This window comes from Uloborus diversus, chromosome 3, assembly GCF_026930045.1.
Source record: "Uloborus diversus isolate 005 chromosome 3, Udiv.v.3.1, whole genome shotgun sequence".
NCBI classification, from domain to species: domain Eukaryota; kingdom Metazoa; phylum Arthropoda; class Arachnida; order Araneae; family Uloboridae; genus Uloborus; species Uloborus diversus.
The window spans coordinates 157024146-157040274 of NC_072733.1; positions in this window are offsets into that span (position 1 = coordinate 157024146).

A 16129-nucleotide genomic window follows, 5' to 3' on the forward strand; every position below is an offset into this window, starting at 1 on the left:
TATGCTGCGTTAAATTCGTACGGCCAACATCCTCCGATGTAGATGAAAACAGATGCTTGAAGTCGTCCACCAATTGTTCCGCAGCAGTTCTTTGATCTTTCGATAATGGCGCACTCCCAATTAACTTCGATGTTAAGGACTCAGAAGACACAGTCTCGGGGGAATTGATTCTTCTAATGATGCAGTTTACTGGAGTACAAGTTGCTAACACTTCGTCTTTCCGGATATTCCTTGGCCTTTCACTCACGTTGGCAACTCTCACAGGAATTACATCATTAGAAAGGTCCACAAGCGTAGATGCTACCAGCACTCCTTTTGGAATATTGCTTAAGTTGGGGTATTCAATGAGTCCAAATCGAAAACTATTGCTTTCTTCAATGGAGCCAAGTATTAATGATTCTGACCTTGAGGGAATCGATAAATCTGTTTGGGCTATTATTTGATGAGCGGATTTTACATCATTTTCTGCGTTGAGGATGGTTATGTCTTCTCTCATCGATTGCAGTTCATTAGTCTTGAAATCCAGGGTGAAGTCATACTTCTTTAAAGAGTCCAATCCGAGAATGAAGGGGTCCGTGATATCAGCGACGAATGCCGTATGATGGTAGGTGGCATTCCCAAAAACTATTTCCAAGTCGACTTTGCCTTCAATCTCGATTTTGTCACCTGTCACAGTCTGGAGACTTACGCGTGGCGATGTCCACAACAGTTTCAATCCAAATTCACGAGCCACATCTGACCTAATGATTGTCACATTGGCTCCAGTGTCGACAATCAGTTTGCAGGGATTCCCATTTACATGTGCGTAAATGAAAAGTCCATTATTGCCACTACTAGAAGAGGAAATCTGCAGAGCTCTGGTGGTCGTGATTTCCTTCCCTCGCGTAGCTTGGCGAGCCGGACAACTCCTTCGCAGGTGCCCTTCACTACCGCATTTCCAGCACTTTTGCTCTTTTTTCTGTTGGACTGTTATGCTGCTCAGATGTCTTGCCAAGTCATCGAGTTGTCTCTCTAGTTCAGCGAGGTGGGACGACCTGGAATCAGACTCATCAGCTTCCTGAGTCCGGATTAGATGGCGATCCACACGGGTTGCTTCTGGGGCGGCCTCGTATCTCATTGCATACACCGAAGCGGATTTCAGGTCGTTTACATTCGCCATTCGGAGGGCCTTCTGGATTTCAGGATTCCGAACTCCGTCGATGAAGTAGTTAAGTGCTAGGTTGTCTCGAACATCCGCAGGACAGTCGCAAAAAGCAAGATGAGACAGTCTCTCGACGTCCGCCGCTAGCTCTTGCAGGGTTTCCCCGGTTTTCTGGAAACGGGACTTCAACTGGAGTCGGCTGAAATCTTTCTGGCACTTCTCACCGAAGCGAAGCTCCAACGCAGATGTGAAGGCGACGAAATCCAGGCGCTGGCTGTCCGGAAGGGTCTGAAGAATGTCCGCTGCGTCATCTCTCAGGGATGCTGCAAGATGGCGGGCCTTGGTAGCAGAGTCCCATCCGTTCGCTTCCGCCACTATCATGAATTGAGTTTTGTAAACCTGCCACGAAGTTTTCCCATCAAATGTGGCAAGTTTAATGGACGGTCGAGCAACCGATGTGGGAGCGCCAAACTGTACAGAGCTGCTTTCCGTGGTCGCCAATCTCCTTTCCATGTTTTTAATTTTCTCATCCACATGATTTTCAACTGTTGCGATACGGTTTTCTACTGTTTCAAATTTTTCATCAAAAGCATCAACTCGATGATCTATCTCATTAAATTTATTTTCCATCACAGTCTTTACCGAAGTAAGGTCGTTTTTAATTTCCTCTTGGTTAGAAGCTAAATCATTTTTCAGCACCATTAAATCACTTTTCCATTGTTCTTGATTAGCCGCCATATCATTTTTTAATTGTTCTTGATTTGCCGCCATATCACTCTTCACAGAGTTGATTGCGTCAAGAAGTTGTTTTAATTGGTCATCCATTGCGCGAGTAATCACCATAAAAAAATAAAGTCCCAAATTCAAAGTCTTTATGAAAAAATGTCCAAAGTCACACTTACTCCAAGAAAGTCCAGAAGAAGCCCCGCGTTGGGCGCCAATTGTAACGGATCCGGTGCGACTTCCACTTTCTTGAAAGGACGACACAGTTCTTGATTAAGAATACAGGAAATTTATTTACACTATGTACAGGGAAGATCGTCAACAACTGCTAAATTAATCATCAGCAATTAAGCAAATATCACACAACACCGTAAACTCAACGGTTACTCACGTATTTACTTCTAAATACGAAAAACAACACAGCGAAATGCCTCGCAATAAACAGAGCTAATACCCTCTCAGTACAAATTCTCAATCGAAACTGAACTTTTTATCCAGCGTAACGGCTTTTATACACACCGAAAAGAGAGCTCTCAAATATTCCACGAGATTCCAAATGCTTCTCGAAAATCGTAGACCGTTGTTTTATTTCTCTTTCTTCGCAAATTTTATCAAAGAAAAATAAGGGATCGTATACTTCAGCCGAATGTATAGGGGCTGTATATTCATTACGGGAAACTATTTACAGGTTACGTTACTACAATAATTACTATTTACAGAATTTGTAACTATACGTTATGGCTTTCATATTTTAACTCGTATTATATTTAGTATTTTGCACAATTAATTTGTGAAAAATCCCTGAAACTTATGTTTTATCACATACACTCTTACTTTGTGAAACAACCACGAATTTGGTTAGCCGTACTAAAAAGTTGTTATATTGTTGACTAATATAATGTAAAAAATATATGGATTTTTTGGGCTATGTTTGACATTTCTTTTAATTCAGTATTGGTTCAATGTATTTTAATTCGTAAATATACTTCAGTTTGATTCTTCTGTGTGTTGAAGTTATGCATAATTCAAATTGCAGACGATATTCCTTTTATATTTTCCGAAAAATATGAAAATGCATTTTACTTATGAGTTAAAAACTGGTTGGGTTGTGGAACAGTCAAAAAATGTTAAGAATTTTTCCTCCTTTCCAGCAATCCTACTGGTGATTAAAATGTTAGGTTGAAAATAAAGAATGATAACGGAATATATATCCTATCAATTTATTTTAAATACTAATAAAATCTCGGTTGTGTTTCTTTAAAAAAAAACCTATATTGTCCCCTCAAAGCGACAGTAAGATATCTTAGTGTTATATCTGGGATTAGATATCTTACTGTTGTTCTGAAGCTACGGTGTATTTCGATTTTGCATTAAAAAAAATCCGAACTTAGACCAGAATATCTAGGACAGCATCAAGACAAAAAAAAAAAAAAAAAAAAAAAATTGAATTTTGACATCTTGAATTCAAATTATGTTTTTCGCAATCACGAGTGTGTGTATGTAGGCGTGTGTGTTTGTGTGTGGGGGGGGGGGGTATGTGTCTTTGTGTGTAGGAGGGGCATGTGTGTGTAGGCGTTTGTATGTGGGTAGTTGTGTGTATGAATGTGTGTGTGGGGGGTATGTGTATGTGTTTAGGCATATGTGTTTGTGTCTGTGTGCAGGTATGAATGTGTGTGTAGTTGTGTATGTATGCGCGTGTGTGTAGGACATGGATGCAATCTGGAGACGGCTTTCGCAATAGGAGCAGCATCGTGAGGACCCGGTCGACGGTGATGCTGCAGAGGGTGGCGATGGGAAAATAAAATGATAGAGAGCACGCCAAAAACAGTCAAATGAAAGCAATAAGCAATCGTGATTGCTAAAAAAATAAATTCTAAAGCTGCAGTGGCAGATCTACCATGTTGCAAAATTGTAAGGGGTTCCCAGGACCATAAGGCTATAAAGATGATTCAAAATTGCAGCCTTTTTAAAATTTTATATTTTTAACTTAGTTCTATGATAGACAAAGACTTAATAAACTTTTTAGAGATATCAATATTTTGAAATTTACCAAACTAAACAATGAGATGGGCTGGTCATCTCTTGAGAATGGAAAATGATAGAGCTTCGTTGACGGTCTTCAATGCAGTCCCTTTTGGACAGCGACCAAGGGGTAGACCAAAAATGAGATGGGTCAACTGTGCGGACACTGATTTTGATTTCATTAAAATCAAAAACTGGAGGTCAACGACAAAGAGGAGAGCAGCCTGGCGGGATCTCTTGAAGAAGGCCAAGACTCGCAATGGGTTATCCAGCCAATTATGATGATAATTATAGACAAAGGGGTTCCCAAAAATATATTTCAACTGACCCCTTAAGCCCATAAATCAGTCACTGAAAACTGATCTTCTGGTAACTCTGAAGTAATTTGAAGTGAATATTTACCAAATACTTGAACTGCCTATAATCTGTGAAAAGGTAATTGTTTCTTATTCACAGTAATTATTACAACTGGCTAAAATCACATTGGTGTGTGTGTTCAAGACATGAATAAGCACAGAAATTCTTAATTTCTTAGAATTCCTGAACTGCTAACACTTCGTATAAGCAGGCTTGTCATTTCGAATTTTTCCAGGGTTTGAGGGGAGGGGGAGGGTGTTTACTCAATGCAAATTTTATTGCAAAAACTACAACCCCTTATATGTAACATTAAATTCTCAAAGCTAGGGGTGACGCCACTGACCGTCCTAAATGACAGGGCTGCTTAAAGGAAGTTTAAATTTCGACAGTGTCAACAAGAGGCCATGTCTGCCTGGGGTAAACCTAACCTGGCAGCTCTGTAATGCTGTGATTAGGATTTGCGTAGCCTTCACAATATTCCCGTGTTAGGTTTGCCCCAACTGTAGTGGGCCAAGCTTGGAATCTAAGTGATATGTTTATGGAGGGCTGGCAACCCCTAGCTGACAAGGGTTCTGCAGTGACTCCCAAAGATCCCTGAATTCAAATAGTAAAAATTAATTCCATTCAAATTAAAATATGTTTCTCATTTCATAATTTTAAAAATTTTATATCATTGGCAACCTAATTATAATTGAATCAAATTTATTAATTTTGAAAAAGGGCATAATGATTTGTCAAAATTTTCAACTTCAGTTCATTACTTCATAAACGAGCTGATGTGTGCATCACATGACTTCCTTTTACTCCAATTTAATGTCATTTCCCCATTATTCGCTATTTTAATGTGATTCAATATTTATTCTCTAAATATCACCAACAATGGCCAAATTGAAACCAAAAAAAAAAACTCCGCCAAATTTGTCGCCAAGTTGGCGACAAAACTTGGCGACCAAAAGACTGGCGATATATCGCCAAGTGTCCGACAAATTATAACGCCACTTGAGTTTACATCGAAATTAACAATGATTTCCCCCCAAAAAGGTGCAAAAGACCCCCTTAGGAACATCCGAAAGCAACCAAAAGGGGAGGTGCACAACTAGACCCCACTACGAGTCTATGTACCAAATTTCAACTTTCTAGGACATACCATTTTTGAGTTATGCGAGATACATACGCACATACGCACATACGCACATACACACATACGCACATACATACAGACGTCACGAGAAAAGTCGTTGTAATTACCTCGGTGATGGTCAAAATGGATATTTCGCGTGTCTATACATTCTTAGGCACTTTTCCGCATGTGGTCGAATCGAAAAAAAAACTCAACATTCATTTGGGGGTGAGCAAAATGGAAATTAAGGGCGATTTTTGAGTGAAAATTTTTTCGCGAATACAATACTTCCTTTTTTGTAAAAGGAAGTAAAAAGGGTAAAAAACTGTGCACTATTATTTATTTAAGCTTACAAGAGATTACAAGAGGTTTAAAAAGTTGAATTGAATTCTAAGAAAATACTCGGCAGACAATGAAAAAAGATTTAAAATATTACTTCCTTTTACAAAAAAGGAAGTATTGTATTCGCGAAAAAATTTTCACTCAAAAATCGCCCTTAATTTCCATTTTGCTCACCCCCAAATGAATGTTGAGTTTTTTTTTTTCGATTCGACCACATGCGGAAAAGTGCCTAAGAATGTATAGACACGCGAAATATCCATTTTGACCATCACCGAGCTAATTACAACGACTTTTCTCGTGACGTCTGTATGTATGTGCGTATGTGTGTATGTGCGTATGTGCGTATGTACGTATGTGCGTATGTGCGTATGTATCTCGCATAACTCAAAAATGGTATGTCCTAGAAAGTTGAAATTTGGTACATAGACTCGTAGTGGGGTCTAGTTGTGCACCTCCCCTTTTGGTTGCTTTCGGATGTTCCTAAGGGGGTCTTTTGCACCTTTTTGGGGGGAAATCATTGTTAATTTCGATGTAAACTCAAGTGGCGTTATAATTTGTCGGACACTTGGCGATATATCGCCAGTCTTTTGGTCGCCAAGTTTTGTCGCCAACTTGGCGACAAATTTGGCGGAGTTTTTTTTTTTTTTTTGGTTTCAATTTGGCCATTGTTGGTGATATTTAGAGAATAAATATTGAATCACATTAAAATAGCGAATAATGGGGAAATGACATTACATTGGAGTAAAAGGAAGTCATGTGATTCACACATCAGCTCGTTTTATACGACATAGGAAAATAAGAATATTTTTGTACAAAAAAGATTTTTGGGCTCACAAAGGCCTGTCATGTCAATGAAGTTTCAATGCCATCAGAATATAAACATGCAAGATCTATATAAATTTAATAAATAAAACTGGACTGGTTTTCGACAAACTTAAGCTTTTGTAATCAAGGATAGTAGTGAAGTGATAGTGTTTCTAATGTTATGCTTATGCATAAAATTTAGTCCTCTTTTCAGAATTTTGCTACATATTACTAAATATCCTGCATAAAGACTTGGGCACATCCAGATGGTATCGAGAAAGAGTAGATGTGTCCCCTTTTAAAAATAAAAAACATTTAAAAAAAAAAAAACAAGGTATTTCTAAAAATTAATTGATTGATGGTTGTTTCAATTTCAAGCTTTTACTGACGAGTTTGGCACTAGTAAAATTCAGTGCACCTTCAAGCACTTATACTGCAGTGGGCAGGTAAATGGCAGTATCTGCAGAAAGTAGTTTTCGAGATATTTGAAGCAACTTGTTTTGTATTCAATACTAACAATAGGAAAATGTTGGAACAAGTCGTTTTTTTTGCACTTTTTCTCAGCATGAAAGAAATAAGCAAGCTTGTAAATTAAAGCTAACCTACAATAGGTGACAAAAATACAAAAACATTAAAAATCTTCAGATGCTACCCATAACTTGCCGACGGCAGTATACTTCTCCTTTGGGGGTTCATTGAAAAGGGAAAGTCTTTGTTAAGTTGAAACCACCATGGAAGTAACACAGGGTAATACAGCAATCAAGAACACTTCCCTTTTGCAAACTCTCCATAAAAAAGTCATTTCTTTTGTATAAGTGTGTTCTCAAAGCCAGATTTAAGGGAAGGCAGGTGGGGCTACTGCCCCGGGGCCTCCACAACAAAGGGGCCCCCACAATAAAATTTTTGCAAAATATCCTACCTTTCACGGGTCAGCAAATTTTACTCTTTTTTCCCAGATATGTTTTTTTTTTTTTTTTTTTTTTTTGTATTTCTACAAAGAATGGTTGCACAAAAATAATATTATTATCAATAGATCAGAAAGCCCTGATTACAAGTATCCATTTACTATCAATTATTTATTTGATCGAGCATTTCAGTGGCAATATATTTTTTTCATTCATTTAATTTGTAATTTGTACCTATGAGATAAAGAGAAATAAAGTAAGTAAAAAAAAAAAAAATCGTTAACTTTGCAGGTCATCCTTCCAACTTTTCGCTTCTTGAGCTCAAAAATTTAAAAATTATTTGTCGAAATGACTTAAATGGAAATTTTTTAAATCGAAAATATCGGATATATACATATGTAACAAAATATTCGGATATATATCAAAGTATCGGATATTTTCGAAAATATGATCTTTTTAAACCCTGATTAGGGGCCTCCACTCTTTCGTTGCCCCGAGGCCTCCACACTTCCAAATATTGCCCTGTGTGTTCTAATGAGACCTTTGTTTTGGGAAAAGTTTTATCAAATGTATATCTAGTGAAATCTAAATAATGAATAAAATTCTATATCATTCATATATTCTAATGATAGTTAATTTAATTGAGAAAGTTGCGCTTTACGCGTTCCTCCTCATCAGCAAATGTAAAAAATGACATTAATTAAATTAAAAAAAAAAATCCTATTGGTACTATACCCCAGCAAAATCAAAAGAATAGATGCGTGTAACTCATACATGCACATCCAAATATACGCACCTATTAAATTAATATTTTTTGACACCTTTAAAACGTTTTACAAAAGTTTGGTACTTTCAAATTCAAAAAAAAAAGGATTTTTTTGTTTGTGATAGGTATTTAACATTTGTAGGGAACTCTGTATTGTTTTGAAACAAATGATGTTCACGATAACCACAATAAAAATGAATACTGCAGTTAAAGCACCGAGGTGGTGCGATTCTTCAAAAATAATACAGCGTTTACATATAATACAGTAAAACTTCCGATTATCAGTGGATTATGTGTCACAAGTGCCGGGGATAATAAAAATCGCGGATAAACACCAAGAAGGCTAAAATGAGGGACATGAAGGTAAAAATTGTCCTCCCACAAAAATATAGTTGCATTGATGCGTTAATACTTTCTTCAAACTGAAAATTAATACAGTAAAGTAAAAAAGTTTTGTATTTTTGCACAACGGAACTTACATAAAAAAGAACAAGTGTATGTACTATAAAGAAAGTACTGTCTGTCTTTCACGAGAAAAGCTCCCACTGTCAAGTCTGAGCTCATCTACTGCCGTAGAAACGGACTTAGTTCATTTTCTGTAAGGGTTAGCAGGAAAGCTTTCTGGGGCCATTTCGCCTCTCGTCTGCTCGCCTTTATGCAGTCATACGGGTTCTCCCCAACATTAAGCTTCCCTTGGGTTAAGCTTCCATAAACATAAGCTCCCCTCGTTGCTATAGCAGTAGACAGGCGCAGACATTTCGGCAATGGCGTTTCTCGTGATGGTCGGACAGTACAATAAATAAATGAAACAAAAATAAATGAGTTTATTTACATTTTTTAGACAAAAAACAGTCATTGTTGTTTCTACTTCTCACTGCAAAAAACACATTTTCCTGTTTGTTAAATGACTCACGGATAATAGAGAGTTTACTGTAGTTTAATTTTTCCGCAAAAAAGAAAAAAACATGTAATAAAGCAAGTTTTGGAATAGTATTAGAAAAATTTCTGAGTGGGTTTAAACACTAAAAACCCACCCCTTAGATATGACCCTTAACTGAACCCTCAGTGAGGAATTTAGAAAGGAAAGGTTAATCCAGGAGGGATGGTTTGAAAATACGTTATTTTCAAAAGCTGGAGGGGAGCAATGACAAGCCCCCTGAATACACCCTTAAATAAACAAAATTAATTGATCATAATGCAGGGTGTTCCAAAAAGAATGATCCGTGAAAAATATTGAACATCAACACTTCATATTAATTTTAAACTATGTAGATAATGAACCACTTTTTTAAAACCAAATTAAAGTAGTTAAAGTGTCCACATTTTCATTTTAAAAAACTAATGAAGCAAAATAAGGATCCTAAGATGATTTCATTTTGCCATCCTTTTTAATTAGTTTTTGAAAAGTTTTTAATGTACAGATGTATTCAAAAAGTACTTTATTTCAGTGACTTTAATTACAGCACAACTTTTAAAGACAATTACATTGTTGTAGAAAAACATGTATGGAACAATCATATTCAGCAGTAAGTTATCCAAGGCCAAGGTAGACCTGCAATATTCCGACAGCCTGGTTATGACATTCAGAGACTGCAGTTTTGTCATTGTTATGGACTCATCAGTCAAAAACAGTCAATAACTAAGCTGGAGGCAGATATCATCTCGTTGATGCTTAGAGTACCAACAGACTGGTAGTTAAATTAAATTTAACACACCAGCGAGAGTCCACAGCAATGGTGCAGTTTTCAACTCGTCAATTGAAAGCAGAGCATGGGTATAAAGCAGTTTACCACCTTTTGGCCAGGGCTAAGGTAGAACTACAGGCAACATACGGAAATCATCTCATTGAAGCTGAATGTGTTTCGTATCTGCTTCGAGCTCGGTTCTTGACTATTTCAGACTGATGAGCCCACAACAATGATGAAATTGCAGTCTCTGGATATCATGACTGGGATGTCAGTATATTGCATGTAGTTCTGCCCTAGCCCAGTCTTAAGGGCCATAACTTTCTGCTTTATACCCATGCATTGCCTTCGATTGCTTAGTTGAAGCACATCACTGCTGTGAACCCTTGTGATTTGCTCAATTAAATTTAGTTACGGGTTTGTTGGCACTCTTAGCTTCAATGAGATGACGTCTGCCTTCAGCTTGGTGATTGACCATTCCAGACTGATGAGTCCATAACAAGGATGAAATTGCAGTCTCTGAATGTCATACAGTGCATAACTGACAAATGTGTAAAAAAATGTTTTTCTTCAAATCTTGCTCATAATCATCATTAACATTCAAATTGGAAACAGAAATCAAACAAAATGTAAAGTTCCTGTCTTGAAAAGTATGCGTGCCAGTCTTGTAGTTTTCTCAAATTTTCTTGATGCCATATCACTTTGATCTGTTTGATTCTCATTTCACTGTTAATTAGCAATTGCAAAAAGTTTTTATTTCGAAGCAACTATCATTAAATGAAATACACTTACAAGCAGCAAGTTTACCAATAAGACAGATAATTTAATTGATTTAACCTGCCATTACTAATAAGCCAGCTAGTGTCAAGAAAGCAGGTGGTAACCAGGGCTGAGGAATTGGAGGGAAAATGACTCTGACTCTTTGACTTTGAAAAGAAAAGGGTTTTGACAAAATGTCTTCTGTTGAAAGGTTCTTCATTCATAAGGGCGCAAGGATTGGTAGGCGCACCATGGGCTCTCACAACCCTTTGCTCTGAATCTTATTCAGCTCCCTATTCTGCACAAAGTATGAAGTTGAGAAGACGATTGAATGTCATGGAGAAGCGTGCCATACCTTGCTCTCACTTAGGCTTCAGATCTGGCCCTTCCCCCAATTTTCCTTCTACTTTCACAGTGCCATGAATTCAAAATTAATTATAATGCAAGAATAATTAACTGCAAGCTCCTTCTGCAAACTTATATGGATTGCTTTGAACCTAAAAAAGAAAACATGGGTGGCTCACAAGTTGTAGGGTGCTTATTTTGGCTCAAGAGCCTCCCCCCCCCCCTTTCCTTCAACTACCAATCACTTCTGAAGTGCTCCAAATTCAGAGTTAATTACAATACAATATGAATAGCAGCCCCTTCTGCAAGTTTTCCGGATTGCTTCACACGCCATGAATGTAAGCAAAAAAAATAGAAGCGAGCAAGTTCAAAGGGTGTAAGAATGCACTAGCCGAGGGCACTCACTTTGGCTCCCCTCCCCCCTCTAACTTAACTATCACAGGTGCTATGAATTCAAAGTCAATTATACAATATTTGCTGTAAACTCCTTGAGTAGGGCTGCCCTATACACTTTGAACGTATATTTTTTTTAAATGAAGGTGCACAGGCCCATGGGCCAATAGGGCCATTAGCCACTAGTAGGGAACATTTTAATATAATTAAGATTTTGGTGCAATCTGCAAATTGTTATCAATTATCAGTTCATTCAGGCAAGATTAACAAGGCCAAAAAAAAATTTTTTTTAGAGCTCTGAATATATTATTATTATTAGCATACAAATGAACTCACACCTATTAGACTATAATGATTTAGTACAGTTAAGGAGCGACACAAGCTCGGAGCGTGAAACAATCGAAATGGAACAGCTTACAGTTCCCGGGGCCAATGACTATTGATTGCGAGTAGTTGGTGGTAGCCAAACGTGTCATTTCATTTTTTTCCAGGAAATGGGAGAGGGGGAAGTGTGCAAAGGTTGTATAATTACCGTATTACCCCGCACTATCCGGCATGCAGGAAAAAAGCAAGGTTGACCAGCATGCCAGGAAATTTGAATTTTCCGGCATGCCGGATAATTCGAAGTTTATTTTGAAACAAAACAAAAGCAAATTTCCTCATTCAATTCCAATCAGAAAGCAAACCACTGCAAGGAAAAAAAAAAAAAAAACCCCGAAAGTAACCTTCTTTCAAAAAAAAAAGTGTTATGCATATAATATGTGCTTGTTATTTATGGTAGATTATTATTAATCCATTTAATTATTTGTCAATAAAGTAATCAATTCAGAAGCAATCATTGTTACTGCAATTTGTTCATAATTTTTTTAAATACATTTTTTTAGGTTCCTTTTAGAAAAGTAAGCTTAATTTTTATTTATTGAATAGCTATGGTAAGTTCTTTTGCACTGGTTTAGGGGGGTCACTTACTGCTTAAATGTTTGCTTACTTATTTTACATTTCATTTTAATAAAATTATTTGTTATTAAACACTTTTTTTCTTGTTAAATAACATGACATTTTTCGTAAATATTTTTACTTCATCATTCATTGGCAGGGCCGACGACAAGGGGGGCAAAGGAGGCAAATGCATAGGGGCCCGGACTCACAGAGACTGACGATATTAAAAACATCCCTATACTTAAAATGTACGCTCGTTGTTAAAAATTGAAATGACAAAAAAGGTCAAATGCTTTAGAGCTGCTCTTTTTATTATCGTGACATGTGCTTATAGGCAGGGAATGATTAGTTTAGCTTCATTCTAAAAACTGAGCATGGTGGTGTGACTGTGAGAAATTTCCAAGTACCGTGGTACCTGCCTGACACTGGTCACTCAAATTCTCACGAGCCCCACAGAACACAGGAGCAGTGACTCAATATCTTACCACCCATCCCTTCCCCTTTTCATTTTTTTTATAAAATTAAAAACTGAGACAGATGAAGGTGAATATTACAAACTAAATGAAAAGGATTATATTCTTTCCTGAGATAAAATGTATTTCTTAGATCATTAAGTGGAAGTATTTTTTACAGATTTTCTCACCACATTTTTATCTTTATCGTTAAAAAACTTGATGAACTAACCAAAATCTTCAACATTGTTCAACCATTGTTCATTGAGAAAACCAATAAATTAAAACATCAACAACATAATAAGAGAAGCACACTCAGATCCTGTTTCAGTTACTATTCTCAAGAATATAAAAAAAATCAACAGTCAAAGAAACTCATTTTGAAACAGCATATTATCTATCGTGTTAAAATCTGTTCTGCGTCTCTTTCAATGTGAGTTTATTGCGAATGTTTACAGCGAGCAGAATTTTCCAAACAGAACAACAATACAGACATAAATTAAGAACACAAAAATACAGTAAATCGTGAAATTAAAACGAACTAAAACTTAAACAGCAATATTTTGCATTGCAATTTCTACCTCACAATTTAAAGGGGCGGCTCTGCTTACATTTTACTCGGGGTTGCTTTAATGTATCCAGGTTACCATGTTGTTTGATATAACGGGCTCGTTTTTATTTCTCGTTTCGCCAATGTACTGTAATTGGTTTTGTTCGACGATCCTAACCGGTCGACTACTGAATAACCGGTTGCTAACCGCTGCGTTCTATCATCTACCGGTTACCGTATTAATCGATTAGTTGAGTGAGGAACGTGATCATTAGATGTCACGTTATCGGTTAACCGGTAGCTACCGGTTGAGCTCGTCGAACGCAAGCATTGAGAGCGTTTCAAAATTCGCCACCGGGAACATTGGGCGCCGAGCATTTTGGGCCCCGGGAATATTTGGCACAATACGCTCGGCGCCCAAAGCGGTGAGTTTTTGCGGTGAGTTTTCATAGACGGTCTAGGAAGATTGGGCGCCGACTATTGGGCGCCGCATATTGGGCACCGGGAACTTTGGGCGCCGAGCATTTTGGTCGCCGGGAACTTTGGGCGCCGAGCATTTTGGGCGCCAGGAACTTTGGGCGCCGAGCACTTTGGGCGCCAGGAACTTTGGGCGCCGAGCATTTTGAGCGCAGGGAACTTCGGGCGCCGAGCACTTTGGGCGCCGGGAACTTTGGGGGCCGAGCATATTGTGCCCAGTATTCCCGGGGCCTAAAATGCTCGGCGCCCAATCCCACTCAGCAGAACTGGTCGGCGAGACGTCCCATACTGGTCGTATGTTTGTCGTCTGGAGGGCGCTTCAATATGATGTCCACAGGACGCCTCTAATTTTATTTTTAGTAAAATTTAGCGCAGAAAACGAGTCAAAAGATGATAAAATTGTCGAAAATAGATGAAAAACGTATATTTTACTTCAAAAAAGTTTAATTACTAATTAAAACCGTGTTTTTCCAGTTTGGTCTAATAGCGTCAGTTTAGTCAGTCCGTGGGACGACATAACAATGACCATTTGAGGACCCTTTTACTCAACCCGGGTTCCAGCCCTCTACCCTGGTCCCTGGGTCGTCCTGGCGACGGACTTCATGCCGTCTATGCGACGCCGAACCTTTTTACACTTACACTTCATCAAGATATTCCGCGTAAAAATATACTCCTTAGCAAGAAATAAATAAATAAATTATTGAAAGGTTTAAAATCGCGTCTTTTTGTTTCGAAACACATTGTAACGAAGAAACATGGATAAAATAAAGAAAAAATTTAAGCTTCCAACGGTAATTTTATTTTTGATTCTATTTCGAGATATTCATGCGCGGCATTCTAAACTAGCGTTGTCTCTCTGAGCTCCCGCTCGCCGTTCGGCCATGTTTTTGCAAGCATGAAAGGTAAGTAAAAATATTTTTTTGTTTATTACGTATAGAAATGCAATAAGAACGTTGTGTGCATCTTTTCTTAAAGATGTTTGTTTAAGAGTAATCCTTATTAACGTTACCGAAAGAAAAAAAGCAAACTTTTAATGTATATTCGTGTGCGTTTTTACTTAAAATGTAGTGTTAACTATATGATGTGTTCCATTGTTTGTCCGTTGTGTTTGTGGCAGTTTAGTGTAAATGTTTACAGGAATACGTTCTTGAAGTATTGAAAAGCATTATGTTTTTTTTTTGTTTTGTTTTCTGCGTGTCCCTGCAGCATGTGAAAAAAAAAAAAGGGTGCTCGTTAGTAATGTAAATATACAATCATGCCGATACTTCGACTGTTGCAGATTCTGTTGATACAAAATTTAACAACGATATTTTTTTTATGGTATGAAATTAGACAGTTGTGATTAACATTATGTGTTTTATTGCAAGCAAATTCGTATACTCTGTATTATAATGCAAGCAGATGATGTATAAAAATAATGATTTTATTGTTTTTCAAAGCTGAAAATTATTTTTCTTTATCTCATGCTTGGTTTTCTCCTTAAAGATGTTTATGTCATGATTCTGTAATTTTACTCCCTTAAAGTATTACACCAAATTTTTAAGAGTAAATAATCCTGAAAAGATTTTGCTGTTATGCATCGTTTTATTACTTTACTGCATTCAACTGTTTTAAATTTTTCAGGATGATTTACTTCCTTTTTATTTTTGTCATTCGCAAAAAAAAAATCATGTATAGTTTTTAATTTACTAATGCAATGATCATGCTCTTTTTCTGGAGAATTTCTTTAGTAGTATTTACATAAAGTTTGTCTGCGAGGTCACCAAGAGCCATTGAAATTTTAGGAGTCTTAGTCTGCTCTTTTTAGAAGAGGGAGGCTTGCCATCGTTCTTATGGACTTGACCAGCGCTGACAAGATTCCATGCCACCCTAATCAAAAACTGGTTGACTGGGCATGGTTCGGAATCAGAGTCATGTTACGATTTTTATGGGGTTGCCTGTTCCAAGCTAACAAGGCCTTTTGGGTATCGGTGGCCCTTGCATTCACGTGCATGATATAGTGTATGAAATTAAACTTTTTCTTCTCCTTTTTATTACAAAATTGTAATGCATTGTTATTTAAAGTCTGAACCAAATGATTGGTATGACAGCAGCAGTGTCATGTGATTTTTTGAATTTTACTAAAATTTATTTATAAACGTTTAAATTCCATTGAACTAGACTATATTCTTAATATTAGAGCGAGGTTTTGTTTTTGTGAACGACTTTATTTAACAACTACAAAATATTTTATTAGTGTTTAATGGAACTTGATATAATACAGTCGTAACTGCATTAAAGATACAAAGATAATTTTCATTTTGATTAAATTACAATAAAATACCATAAAAATTATTTTTCTTTAAAAAG